We start from the raw sequence: 15,445 nt of genomic DNA, 5'->3' as shown, positions 1-15,445 counted from the left end.
TACAAAATTAAATATTAGGATGCAAATTGGTTGAAAGTAAAATAAAAAAATGGAATTATATACATATATATATAATATATATATATATTATGTACTATGCTAACACTAAGCAAGAGATCTGTAGTGGCTGTATTGATACTGGGAAATTACCAGTGTCATTTTATTATGATAAAGGGATCAATTCATAAGGAGGGAATAATAATTCTAAACATGTATGTCCCTAATAATAATTTAAAAATGCATGAAGTAAAAACTGATAGACCTGAAAGAAGAAATAGGCAAACTCATAATTATGTTCAGAGATTTTAATACCTTTTTCTCAATAATTGGTAGAATAAGTAGACCAAAAACCATTAAAGATATAGAAGACTTGAACAGCACGACCAACCAACTTGAACTACTATGTTCCCCCCAAAATAAGACCTAGCCAGACAATCAGCTGCAATGCATCTTTTGGGGCAAAACTTAATATAAGACCCAGTCTTATTTTACTATAACACCGGGTATTTATAATGATAATTATAATACAATTAATATATTTAATATAGTATAATATATAATAATATAATACTGGGTCTTATATTAGTTTTTGCTGCAAAAGACACATTAGAGCTGATTTTCCGGCTAGGTCTTATTTTCGGGGAAACACAGTAATTAACATTATAGAACACCACCCAGTAATGCAGAGCACATTCTTTTTAACTTCATACAGATCATTTGCTAATGCAGATTCAATTCTGAGTTATACAACAAGTTCCAATAAATTTAAAAGGATTCAGGTCATACAAGCTTATGTTTTGTTACCACAGTGGAATTAAATTAAAAATCAATAAAAGAACAATCTTTGGAAAACCCACAAATATTTGAAAACTAACACAATTCTAAATAGAAAGGAAAAAACAAAAGGGAAATTAATATTTTAAATTGAGTAAAAATGAAAACTGAATTGTTTATATTTTTATTTTCTGTATATTTTGACATCTTAAAACCTTTCTGGCTTAGGAGAGACAGCCCCTCCTTGGGCTAGCCAGTTCTTGCGCTAGCAAAGTGCTCAGTCAGGAGCATGACTTCAATCTGCAAACTAACCAATCCAGAGCCACACTTCTATCTGGCTCTTACATCCCAGGAGGCACTGTTCCTCCACCTTAATCATCCCAGGGCCAGGTGCCAGGCAATTAGAAACCACCCTTATAGTTTAGGGCCAACTGAAATTAGTCAAACTAGCCAATCCTAAATTGTTCATCTTGCCCTACCTTGCCTGTCTCACAGAAACGCCAATAAATTTTCTAGCCTCAGCTTTCCCCTTCCTCCGACTTTCTGCCCGCTGACCACCCTACGGCTTCCCTATGTGGCCCTGCATAGTGTGTGATGTGCCTTCTGTTTCTAGGAAACAAAATAAACTTGTTTTTATGAGCATCTCCTGTGTCTCCTCTTGTGGCAGCACTAGAATGACCATCACATCAAAGAACACAGAATAAAAACCAACATATCAAAATATGGGGGATGCAACCAATGCTGTACTTAGAGGAAAATGTATAGAATTAGATGATAGTAGAAAAGAAGAAAGATCTCAAATCAATGACCTTAGCTTCCAATTTAAGAACAAGAAAAGCAAATAAAGCACAAAGGAAGTAAAAGAAGGGAGGTAAAAATCAAAGCAAAAAAATCAGTGAGATAGGAAACAAAACATTACAGAAAGCCAAAAAAACCCTGAAAACTAATTCTTTGAAAGAAGTATCAAGAAAAGTAATAAAATTTTAGTCAGACTGATCAAGAAAAAAAGAGAAAAGGTACAAATCACCAATATCAGGGATGAGAGTCGTGACATTATTACAAATTCTACAGATATTAAAAGAATAGTAACTGCATATTATGAACAACTTTATATACTTCCCTTGCCCCCAAAGAATATTTGTCTGAAGAGAGCACTGGTTTGATAAAAGCAGACAAAGACAGTTCAAGAAAAGAACACTCCAGACCAATAATACCAATTTCAGAGGTATCAATTTTTGTCTCATAAACATAAATACAAAAATTCTTAAAATTTTAGCAAATCGAATATGAACAGTGGTCTTTTTTTTTTTTTTAAAGATTTTTTTATTGGGGAAAGGGAACAAGACTTTATTGGCGAATAGTGTGTACTTCCAGGTCTTTTTCCAAGTTAAGTTGTTCTTTTAATCTTTGTGGACAGTGCAGCTCAGCTCCAGGTCCAGTTGCCATTGTTAGTTGCAAGGGACGTAGCTCACCATCCCTCGTGGGAATACAACCGGCAAGCTTGTGATTGAGAGGACGTGCTCCAACCAACTGAGCCATTCAGGAGCTCAGTGGCAGCTCAGCTCAAGGTGCCGCATTCAATCTTAGTTGCAATCTTGTGGGAATCGAGGAGTCAAATGGGCAACCTTGTGGTTGAGAACCCACTGGCTCATTTGTGAATCGAACCGGCAGCCCTCGACATTAGGAGCACGGACCTCCAACTACCTGAGCCACTGGGCCGGCCCAACAGTAGTCCCTTTTTATTCACGGTTTCGATATTCAGTTTCAGTTAGTTACCAATGGTCAGTTGTGGTCTGAAAATACTAAATCTAAAATTCCAGAAATAAACAATTCATGAGTTTTAACTTGAATGCCATTCTGAAACCAGGAATAGGAACTTCTAGTCAAGATGACAGAGTAGATACACGCTGTGCTCACCTCCCACAACCACATCAAAATTACAGCTAAATTATAGAAAAACCACCACTGACAACCACCTGAAGACTAGCTGAACAGAAGTCCTAGAACTACAGATAGAAAGAAGAAACCGTCAAGACTGGTAAAAGGGGTGGAAACGTGGAATGGTCAGATCCCACACCCATGATGTGGTGATTAAAAATCATGAGGGACATCTCAGGATGTCCGCTCTGAGGAACAAGGGGTTCCAACCCCACACTGGGCTTCCCATCCTGGAGTACCAGTGGCAGGAAGAGAAGTCCTCATAATATCTGGCTATGAAAACCAGCAGGGGTTGCATCTAAATGAGATGGAGGACTGTTGGAAACCTAGGCACTGCAGGTATTAATGGGTCTACACACAGACTCACTAGCTCATAAACTCACTCTCTTTGAGCTCCAGTGCAGAGGCAGCAGCTCAAAAAGCACAAGGGACAAACAGGGAGGAACTAAATTGACTGGCTTCAAGGCCAGGGCTGGAGAGGCAGAGGCTGGGACAACTCTCTCTGGGGATGAAGGCATTGGCAGGAGCCATTGTTCCTTTGTTGAGCCTTCTCTCTCAGCCAGTTGGCTCAGGCTTGCGCCAAATCTGAATTTTCCATTAATGTGGGCTAATAACATTCGCCCATCCTGGTGACACACTGAGGGCCCGCCCCACCCAACTCATGAGCCCAGCCAGAACTGTTTCCAGTGGCTTTTCCTAAAGTCTTTCAAAGGTCCACAAACCCCAAACAAGCAGTGACTGGTCACAGCATGCTACCCCAAGCCTGGCACAAATAGTGACCGGTACCTACTGGCATTGTAACTCCCACCAGGTAGCCCCAAGCCTCACATAAGCTGAGGCCAGTCATGGTTTGGCACATAGCCTCAATTAAGTGGTCACAAACCTGGCACAAGTGGCAGCTGGCGTCATCTCACATCATTGTGCCCACCAAGGGGTTCCAAGCCTGACGTTAGTGGCAGCCAGCCTTGGTTTTCCGAATAGCCTCTCCCAAGCACCTCCAAGCCCAGCACAAGTGGCAGTGATTTGCAGAGCATGTTGTAGCTCCTACAAGAGGGCCAAAAGCTGGGCACAAGAAGTCGCTGACCTTGACCTGCATCAGAGCCCTTCCCAAGAAGCTCCAGAAGCAACACACCTGGTGGCTGGTTTTAGAACATACCAGAGCACCACCACTCAATTAGCTCCACAAATGACACACTTAATGGCACTAAAGTCCCATGAAAGCCACTCCTTCTCTGTAGGGTCAGCCCCTGCACAACAGCTCCTCCACTGTAGTCATGGCCAGCCCTCACAGCCAGTCGTCCTGAGGGTAAATCCCTCCCACTGACATGCCAACAGCAATCAAATCTCAACTACAACAGGAGGGCACACAACCCATAAAAGGGACACTCCTGGAGCACCTGGCTCAGGTGACCAGGGAGACTGCACCATAAGGCCTCACAGGACACCTACTACATAAGGCCACCTTGCCAACACTTGGAAACATAGCAGCTCTACCTAGTACACAGAAACACAGGGAGGCAGCCAAAATAGGGAGACAAACGTGTCCCAGGTGAAAGAACAGAACAAAGCTCCAGAAAATGAACTAAACAAAATGGAGACAAGCAATCTACCAGATGCAGAGTTTCAAACACTGGTTATCTCAGTGAGAACATCAACAAAGAGATAGGAAACATAAAAATGGAGATAGCAAATGTAAACCAAAAAAAAGTCAGAAATAAAGAGTACAATAATGGAAATGAAGACTACAGGGAATCAACAGTAGGTTAGATGAAGCAGAGGGTCGATTCAGTGATCTGAAAGCAGGAATAGATAAAAACTTTCTCAAACTGATACAGAGAATCTACAGAAAACAAACAAACAAACCTGCACCTTAACATCATTCTTAATGTTGAAAGACTGAAATCTTTCCTTCTAAGATCAGCGAAAAGGCAAGTATGTCCATTCTCACTACTTTTATTTGACATTGTACTGGAGGCACAGCCAGTGCAATAAGGTAGGAAAAAAAGTAAAGGCATACAGATTGGAAAGGAAGAAAATAAACTTTTATTTGCAAATGATATGATTAAGTAAAAAAATCTCATGGAATCTACAGAAAAATCGCCAAAGACTAATGAGGAAGTTTAGCATGGTTGCAGGATATATATCAACGCATAATAATCAATTACATTTTTTAGAAACCAATAACAAACAATTGGAAATTAAAACAAAAATACCATTTCCAATAGCATAAAAATATGAATCTGGGATCCCTTGTGCTTAGGGATAATCTGCCAAAATATCAATTCTGCTTACATTAATCTATAAATGAAATCGAGTTTTTGGCAGTTTTTAAATTTTTGACTTCTTTAAAAAAATGTTTTCAGTTACAGTTGACATTCAGTATTATTTTATATTAGTTTCAGGTGAAGAGCATAGTGGTTAGACATTTATATAATTTATGCAGTGATCCCCCCCCAGTTAGTCCTGTACCCACCTGGCACTATACATAGTTGTTGCAACATTATTGACTATATTTTCTATGTTGTACTTAATATCCCTGTGACTAATTTTGTAATTACCAATTTGTATTTCCTAATCCCATCACGTTTTCCACCCAGTCCCTTAATTCTCCTCCCCTCTGGCAACCATCAATTTGTTTTCTGTATCTCTGAGTCTGTTTCTGCTTTGTTTATTCTTTTATTTTGTTTTTTGGATTCCACATATAAGTGAGCTCATATGGTATTTGTCCATCTCAATCTGACTTATTTTACTTTGCATAATACCCTTTAGGTCCATCCAAGTTGTCACGAATGGTAAGATTTCATTCTTTTCTATAGCCAAGTAATATTCCATTGTATAAATGTACCACTTTTTATTCAGTCGTCTATCAGTGGACACTTAGGTTGCTTCCGTATCTTGGCTGTTGTAAATAGTGCTGCAGTGAACATTGGGGTGCATGTATCTTTTCAAATTAATGTTTTGGATTTCTTTGGATAAATACCCAGGAGTGGAATTACTGAGTCATAAGGTAGTTCTATTTTTAATTCTTTGAGATACCTCCATACTGTTTTCCATAGCAGCTGCACCAATCTGCAATGCCACAAACAGTGTATGAGGGTTCCCTTTTCTCCACATCCTCGCCAGCACTTGTTTGTTGATTTACTGATGATAACCATGCTAATAGGTGTGAGGTGATATCTCACTGTGGTTTTTATTTGCATTTCTCTGATGATTAGTGAGGTTGAGAATCTTTTCATATGTTTGTTAGCTATCTGTATGTCCTTTTTGGAGAAATGTCTATTCAGGTCCTTGTCATTTTCCCCCCTTCTTCCACCTGCCCCCCCCCCCAAGCTGTTGTTTCTCAGTCTAGTTGTGTGGGACACAGCTCCCTGGCCCATGCTGGTATTATGAGCCTTGCGTTCCCGCCGTCTGAGGCAGTCGATCGCTGGTCGTTGGTCGGTTGTGAGCTCACAGCAGTTGGCAGCCGATCACAATGGCTGCTGGCCACTCAGGCTGGCCACCAGCTGCTCCTGGCAGCACACAGCAGCCCTGCTGCAGCACACAGCACCTCACCCTGACCTCCGGCTGCTCATGGCATCCCTGCTCCAGGGAGACCCTTTGTTCACAATCTTAGCTGTAGAGCATGCAGCTCACTGTCCCATGTGGGAGTTGAACCGGTGACCTCTGCATTAGAGCATGGTGCTCCAACCACCTGAGCCAGGCTCGCCCCTGGCATTTTTTAGTTGGATTGTTTTTATGGTGTTGAGTTGTATAAATTCTTCATAAATTTTGAATATTAATTCTTTATTGATGTATGATTGGTAAATATCTTCTTCTATTCAGTAAGCTATTTTTTAAATTTTGTTGATGGTTTCCTTTGCTGTGCAAAAGCTTTTTAGTTTGATGTAATCCCATATATTTATTTATTTATTTATTTATTTATTTATTTATTACCCTTGCCCGAGGAGATAGATCAGAAAAAAATATCACTAAGAGCAGCGTCAAAGAGTTTACTGCCTATGTTTTATTCTAGAAGTTTTATGGTTTCGAGTCTTACATTTAAGTCTTTAATTCATGTTGAGTTTATTCTTGTATACGTGTATGGTGTAAGAAGGTGGTCTAGTTTCATTTTTTGCATGTATCTGTCCAGTTTTCCCAGCACCATTTATTAAATAGATTATCTTTACCCCACTCTGTGTTCTTGCCTCCTTGGTCATAGATTAATTGACCATATAGACATGGGTTTATTTTTAGGCTCTCTATTTTGTTCTGTTGAACTGTGTGTCTGTTTTTATGCGAATACTGTGCTGTTTTGATTATTATAGCCTTGTAGTATAGCTTGATATCAAATAACGTAATACCTCCAGCTTTGTTCTTTTATCTCAGGATTACAGTGGCTATTCAGGGACTTTTGTGAGAACCACATCATCTTGATTATGCATTAATCTTGATTATGTGATAACTTTTACAATGAGGAAGTATGAGTCCTCTAACTTTGTTCATGTTTTACAATATTGTTTTGGCTATTCTTGCATTTTTATACAAATTTTAGGATTAGCTTATGAATTTCTGCAAAGAAGGCAAAAATTGATAGGGATTACATTGATTTGGGGCATATTTCTAACTTAATATTATTTTCCAATTTATGTATATGGATGTCTTTCCATTTATTTAAGTCTTTAGAAGTGTCTTTCTACAATATTTTACAATTTTCAGTGTCCAACTCTTGAAATTCTTTTGTATTAAATTTATTAAGCATTTTATTCTTTTGGTAGTATTGTAAGTGGAATTGTTTTATTACTTTCATTTTTGGATCATTCATTGCTAGAGTACAGAGATACTACAATTTTGTATATTGACCTTGTGCTGAACTTGTTTGTTAGCTCAAATAGTTGGTTTGTGTTTGTTTGTATTCCTTACCATTTTCCATATAAAAGTTAGTGTCATTTGCAAGCAGAAATAGTTTTACTTCTTCCTTGCCAATATGGATTCTTTTCATTTATGTTTCTTGTTTCATTGCCCTGGCTGGAACCTCCAATATAATGTTGAATAGAAACGGCAAGAGCAGATATCCTTGTCTTGTTTCTAATATTAGGGAGACCGCTTTAGTCTTTCTTTATTTAACCTGAAATTATGTTTTTCAGATTTTTTGGGCAGATACACAGGAGAGGGATTGCTGGGTCATATGGTAATTCTATTAGTAATTTCTTGAGGAACCTCCACACTGCCTTCCATAGCGGCTGCACCAGTCTGCATTCCCACCAACAGTATATGAGGGTTCCTTTTTCTCCACAGCCTCTCCAACACTTGTTACTATTTGTCTTGTTGATGATAGCCATTCTAACTGGGGTGAGGTGATATCTCATTGTGGTTTTCATTTGCATTTCTCTGATGATTAGCGATGTTGAGCATTTTTTCATATGTCTATTTGCCATTTGTATGTCCTCTTTGGAGAAATGTATCTTCAGGTCCTCTGTCCATTTTTCAATTGGGTTGTTTGTTTTTTTGTTGTTGAGTTGCATGAGTTCCTTGTATATTTTGGATATTAGCCCCTTATCAGAGGCACTGTTTGCAAAAATCTTCTCCCATTGTCTCATTATTTTGTCAATAGTTTCTTTTGCTGTGCAGAAGCTTTTCAGTTTCGTATAATCCCATTCGTTTATTTTAGTTTTTACTTCCATTGCCTTTGGAGTCAGATTCATAAAATGCTCTTTGAACCCAAGGTCAATGAGTTTAGTACCTATGTTTTCTTCACTGCAGTTTCTTGTGTCAGGTCTTATGCTTAAGTCTTTGATACATTTTGAATTACTTTTGGTACATGGTGAGAGATAGCAGTCCAGTTTCATTCTTTTGCACGTAGCTATCCAATTCTTCCAGCACCATTTATTGAAGAGACTGTCTTTCCTCCATTGTATGTTTTTAGCTTCTTTGTCAAAAATTGTCTGTCCATGTTTATGTGGTTTTATTTCTGGGTTCTCGATTCTATTCCATTGGTCTATGTGTCTGTTTTTCCGCCAATACCATGCTGTTTTGATTATTGTAGCCCTGTAGTACAAGCAAAAATCAGGGAGTGTGATACCTCCAGTATTGTTCTTTTTTTTTTTTTTTTAATATTGCTTTGGCTATTCGGGGTCTTTTATGGTTCCAAACAAATCTGATGATTTTTTGTTCTATTTCTTTAAAAAATGCTATTGGGATTTTGATGGGGATTGCATTAAATCTGTATATGGCTTTGGGTAATATGGCCATTTTAACTATGTTGATTCTTCCAATCCATGAGCACGGAATGTCTTTCCATTTCTTTGTGTCTTCTTCAATTTCTTTCAAAAATGTCTTATAGTTTTCAGCATATAAATCCTTCACATCCTTGGTTAAGTTTATTCCTAGGTATTTTATTCTTTTTGCTGCAACAGCAAAAGGAATTGTTTTTTTCTATTTCTTTTTCTGAGATTTCATTGTTGGTATATAGGAAAGCAATGGACTTTTGTAGGTTGATTTTGTAGCTGGCAACTTTACTGTATTCATTGATTGTTTCTAATAGCTTTTTGGTGGAGTCTTTAGGGTTTTCTATATATAGCATCATGTCATCTGCAAAGAGTGACAATTTAACTTCTTCATTCCCAATTTGGATGCCTTTTATTTCTTTCTCTTGCCTGATTGCTCTGGCAAGGACTTCCAACACTATGTTGAAAAGCAGAGGTGATAGGGGACAACCTTGTCGTGTTCCTGAACGTAGAGCAAAGGGCTTCAGCTTTTCACCATTAATTATGAGATTAGCTGAGGGCTTGTCGTATATGGCCTTTATTATGTTGAGGTATTTTCCTTCTATACCAATTTTAGTAAGTGTTTTAATCATAAATGGATGTTGTATCTTATCAAATGCTTTTTCTGCATCAATGGATAGAATCATATGATTTTTGTCCTTTATTTTGTTTATGTGATGTATCACATTGATGGATTTGCGAATGTTGAACCATCCTTGTGCCCTGGGGATGAACCCCACTTGGTCGTGATGAATAATCTTTTTAATGCATTGTTGTATTCGATTTGCTAAAATTTTGTTTAGGATTTTAGCATCTGTATTCATCAGAGATATAGGTCTGTAGTTTTCTTTTTTTGTGTTGTCCTTACCAGGTTTTGGTATCAGGGTAATGTTGGCCTCATAAAATGAGTTAGGGAGTACTGACTCTTCTTCAATTTTTTGGAAGAGTTTGAGCAGGATTGGCATTAGATCCTCTTTGAAGGTTTGGTAGAATTCACTAGTGAAGCCATCTGGTCCCGGACTTTTGCTTTTGGGAATGTTTTTGATGACTGATTCACCTCATCCTAGAAAAAGTGCTACATACCTTATTGCTGAATATGCCACCTTCGAAGTCCTCCCCTTGGGAAACTATGCACTGACACCAGCACCTAGTCCACCCTTTAAAGTAATTTGGAATGGTCATCAGAGCTGTCATCTTATTACCCTTGATGTCCTGAATGTCATCAAAATGTCTTCCTTTCAATATTTCCTTTATCTTTGGGTAAAGAAAGAAGTCATTGGGGGCCAGATCAAGTGAGTAGGGAGGGTGTTCCAATACAGTTATTTGTTTCCTGGCTAAAAACTCCTTCACAAACAGTGCTGTGTGAGCTGGTGCATTGTCGTGATGCAAGAGCCATGAACTGTTGGTGAAAAGTTCAGGTCGTCTAACTTTTTCATGCAGCCTTTTCAGAACTTCCAAATAGTAAACTTGGTTAACTGTCTGTCCAGTTGGTACAAATTCATAATGAATGATCCCTCTGATATCAAAAAGGGTTAGCAACATCATTCTGACTCTTGATTTTGACTGAACTTCTTTGGTCGTGGAGAATTGGCTGACGTCCACTGTGCACTTTGATGCTTTGTTTCAGGGTCATATTGTTATACCCATGTTTCATCAACAGTGATAAGATGGCCCAAAACATCATCTTGCCTCCCCAAAAGGTCTTGGGAAACTTTGACTCTCCTCTGCTTTTGTTCATCGGTGAGCTCCATTGGGACAATTTTTTTTTTACTTTATTAAAATACTGAGTTTATTTCACGTGTATATTTTTGTCTCCCCACCATTTCCATTTGTCTGACCACCACTACTACTATGTCCTATCATAACATTCCATACATACTTAAAACCAAGCAAAGGGTGGAGTCCCATCTTTAAAAACTAAACAGGCATTTTGGACAACACATTCTTGGCAATGGAACCTGGACAACATTTATCAGACATGGTAGGGCAAGTTCTCACTCTGCATTATAAAAAGGACAGCCAGATAGCAACTGTTACAGAAATGAAATAAGACGGAAAATTTTAACAAACTGTTTAAACTGTTTTCTTAAAGAGACTTCCTCCACTGCCCGAGATCTTGAATCGCCTCCTGGTCAGTCATCCGGAAGCAGTTCTTCACATGATTGATGAACTTGGCTTCCACTTTGGGAAGAGAACCACCTTTTTCTATACTTGCTTGCATTTTCGCTTTAATGTCTTCTACAGAACTAGGTCGTTTCGGTGTTTCAGGAGTTTTTTCCTGTTTTTTGAAGGATTCTTGACCTTTTGATCTTGGTGTTGATGGTTTTGAGAGTCTTTTCCATTCTGGTTTGATTTTTGTGCATTTTTGGCTGGAGTATCTCGAACAGATTTCTTTATAGGAGCTTTTTCTTCAGCTTCCTCATCATCAAATTCATCATCATTATCATCTCTATCATCATCATCATTGTCGTCGTCGTCATCTTCATCAGCAAAATGTTTTACTTTTGTCTGTGGAACCTTGCTCCCACTTCCAGGGGCAGAGCGCTATCCAGGTATACTTAAAAGTTTTACATCTTCTTCCTCGTCATCTTCTGACTCTGCATCTTCCTCTACAGCTACTAAGTGCTGTCCACTAATATACACAGGCCCTGAACCACACTTCAACGGTAAGACCACAGGTGGTGTTAATTCAAAGCCCCCAAGGGAAATCATTGGCTGTACAGACATTTTCAAAGTTGCCAGTGTTACTTTAATTGGACTGCCTTCATAATTCATTGCCTCTGCTTCAACAATGTGCAGTTTATCTTTTGCACCAGCCCCTAAACTGACCGTTCTTAAAGATAATTGGTGCTCATTTTCATCATTGTCCACTTTAAAGTGATAATCTTTGTCGGCCTTTAGTTCACAACCGAAAAGATAGTTCTGGGGCCTCAGGGGGCTCATGTCCATGTCCGTCGAATCTTCCATGGGGTGGTGGCACGCACTTAGGTAGGAGAGAAGATGGACGGAGATAAACGACTACTGCTCGGCAGCACAGCCGCGCAAGACGGAATTCCACCAGGGAAAGCCGTTGGGACCATTTTTGCACACACCTTTCTCATGCCAAGATTTTCAGTTAAGATTTTCCTAACTGTTTATCTATTGATGTTTACTCGGTCTGCTATGCTTTTCACAGTCAGACGACGATTTTGACATACAATTTGATGAATTTTTACAATGTTTCTGTCAGTTTTGCTTGTTACTGGCTGTCCTGATCTCTCTTTATCAGTGATGCATTCTCTCCCCTTAGAAAAACGTTTACACTGCCGTTTTCTTCATTCCCATGAACTTCGAACTACGTGTCCCTGATTTCACTTCTTTTCACTCTTGCCAAGTTTAACAAGAAATTTAATGTTTGTTCCTTGCTTTAATTCAAGCTCAGACATTCTCATGATAGCACACGAAAACACGCAACAACAATAATGAGTGCCACTCAGCAAGACACCGCCACATGTCCACACGAAAACAACTGTGAGACACTGATATACCAAGGTTATGAAACCTTACCAAGCTGTTTGTTCAGTGCTGCCATTGTAAGCGCACGGTAGCAAGTTCATGAACTTAACTGTCAAATCTTGCAAATCAAGAACAGAGATTGACTTAATACTCAGCTATCCACAAAGTAAAGTCCAGGCTCAAATGTTTTTATTGGTAAATCCCACCAAACATTTAAAGAAGAAATAATACCAATTCTTCACAAACCCTTTCAAAAAATAGAAGAGGAAGAAACACTTTCTAAATCATTCTATAAGCTCAGCATTACTCTAATACCAAAACAAGACAAGGACATCACAAGAAAACCACAGACAATATTTCTTGTGAATATGAATACAAAAATCTTCAACAAAATCCTAGCAAAACAAATTCAGCAACACATGAAAAGGTTTACATACCGTGACCAAGCAAGATTTAACCCCAGAATGCAAGATTTGTTTAACTTCCAAAAAGAAAAAGAAAAAAGTAATACGCCATATCAATAGATTAAAAGCAATAGCCACATGGTTATATCAATAGAGAAGACAGCAGGAAAGAAAACCAACAACATTTAACAAAATCTGAAACCCTTTCATGATAAGACACTCAACAAAATAGGAGTAGATGGGAATTTCTGCAACCTAGTAAAAGGCATCTACAAAACAAACAAAAAAGAAAACCAACCCCCGTCCCCTCAAAAAAAAAAATGAAGAAAGAAAGAGAGAGAGAGAGAGAGAGAGAGAGAGAGAGAGAGAGAGAGAGAGAGAAAGGGAGGAAGGGAGGAAGGGAGGAAGGAAGGAAGGAAAGAAAGAAAGAAACCCCACAGCTAAATCATACTTAATAGTGAAAGACTGGATGTATTCCCCTTAAGATCAGGAACAAAACAAGGATATCTGCTTTCAGTATTTCTATTCTGTCTTGTACTGGAGGTTCTAGCCAGGGCAATTAGGCAAGAAAAGGAAAGAAGTAGAATCCAGATTTAAAAAGGAAGCAGAAAACTTTCTCAGTTCACTGATAACATGAACTTGTAGAAAGATATTCCTAAGGAATCTAAGGAATTAGAGCTAATAAACGAGTTCAGCAAGGTCACAGGACACAACCTCAATATACAAACATCAATTATAATTCTATATATTAGTAATGAAAAATACAAAAATGAAATAAAAAAGACAATTCCACTTACAATAGCATTAAGAAGAATAAAATACTCTAAAATAAACTTAACAAAAGACATCCAAGACTACATATGGAAAACTAAAAAATATCATTGGAAAAAAATTAAAGAAAAATAAGTGGGAAGACATTTCATGTTCATGGATCAGAAGACTTAATAAGAATGCTTATCAGAATCTGAGATGGCTTATTTGTAGAAATTAACAAGCTGATTTAAAAATTCACATGGAAGCCCAAGGGACACAGAATAGCCAAAATATTCTTTCAAGGAATAAAAATGTCAGACTACTCACACTTCCTAATTTCAAAAATCACAACAAAGCTATAGTAACCAAGACGGTGTGGTACTGGCATAAGGGTAGACATATAAATTAACTGGAAGAGATGAAAACCTGAAAATAATCCTTCACATTTGTGGTCAATTAATTAGTGATAAATGTATCATCCAAATTCAATAGGCAAAACCCAGCCCTTTCAATAAATTGTGCTGAGTTAACTGGATATCCACAAGCAAAAGAAAAATGTTGAATCCCTACCTCATGCTATATACAAGAATGAACTGAAAATGGATTAAAGACCTACTGTAAGAACTAAAGCTATAAATACTTTTGGAGAAAACATAGGAATGACCTTTATAACTTTGGATTTGGTAATGTTTTCTTAAATATGGCACCAAAATCACAAAGAAAAACAAAATAAAAAGTATATAAATTGAACTTCATCGAAATTATACACTTTTATGCTTCAAAAGTCACCACCAAGAAAGTAAAAGCTAACCCACAAAATGGTAGAAAATATTTGCAAATCCTATATCTGATAAGGGACTTGTATCTAGAGTATATAAAGAACTCTTACAAGTCAAAGATTAAAAAAAAAACACAATTAAAAATGGGCAAAGAATCTGAATAGATATTTCCCCAAAAAAGATATACAAATAGCCAAAAAGCACATGAAAAGATACTCAACATCATGAATCATCAGGAAAACGCAAATCAAAATCCCAGTGAAATACCACTTGACACCCAGTAGGGTGGCAATGATAAAAAGGATAGTACCTAGTGTGGAGAGGGTGTGGAGAAATCTGAATCCTTATACACTGCTGTCGGGAACGTAAGACGGTGCAGCCGTCTGGGGAGCGGTCTGGCAGTTCAGGTGCTCACCTCAGAGCCGGTTACTGACGGGGGAGGTGGTCAGACTATATGGCTGAGGGGAGGGACAAATCCTTCAGAGAAGGAGGTGCCTTGTTTTCCAGAGGAATGGGAGCAGTACTGGGCAGAAAAACAAATGATGTACATTAATCACATGGACCTTACTGGATTCTTTGATGCTGAAGCTGCTTGGGATGATAAACTCCTGGGATAGGAGACTGAGATACCATTTTACCCAGTAAAATGGCTATATCACTCCCAGTCATATAGCCAAGAGAAATGAAAACTTATATTCAGACAAGACTTGTACATGAATGTTCATAACAGCATTATTCATAGTAGCCAAAAAGCAGAAACAACCCAAACATCAACTGATTAATGGATAAACAAAATGTGGTATATTCATACATGGAATATTATTCAGCCATAAAAATGTACTAAGTCATGATACAAATGGATGTACATTTAAAACATGCTAAATGAAAGAAACCAGTCACAAAAAAGAACATATTGTATAATTTCCATTTATATGAAATGTCAAATCTATAGAGACGGAAAATAGATCAGGTGCTGTAGGGAAAGAGACAATTAGGAGGTAATAGCTTAAAAGGTAAAGCGTCTCTCTTTGGGGTAATGAAAATGTTCTAAAATTGACTG

At 38.0% G+C, this 15,445-nt stretch overlaps 1 pseudogene across 1 annotated transcript; it reads right to left on the bottom strand.

Annotated features, from left to right (window-relative positions):
• Nucleotides 1–10,764: 10,764 nt before the first annotated feature.
• On the bottom strand, nucleotides 10,765–11,999 carry LOC308499027 (nucleophosmin-like; annotated as a pseudogene). Its single transcript has one exon. The product of its transcript is annotated as a nucleophosmin-like (transcript).
• Nucleotides 12,000–15,445: the final 3,446 nt, after the last annotated feature.

Source organism: Rhinolophus hipposideros (assembly GCF_964194185.1).
Source record: "Rhinolophus hipposideros genome assembly, chromosome: 6".
Classification (NCBI taxonomy): Eukaryota; Metazoa; Chordata; class Mammalia; order Chiroptera; family Rhinolophidae; genus Rhinolophus; species Rhinolophus hipposideros.
The sequence above is the reverse complement of the archived record's forward strand: the minus strand, read 5'-3'. Positions and strand labels throughout refer to the sequence as shown.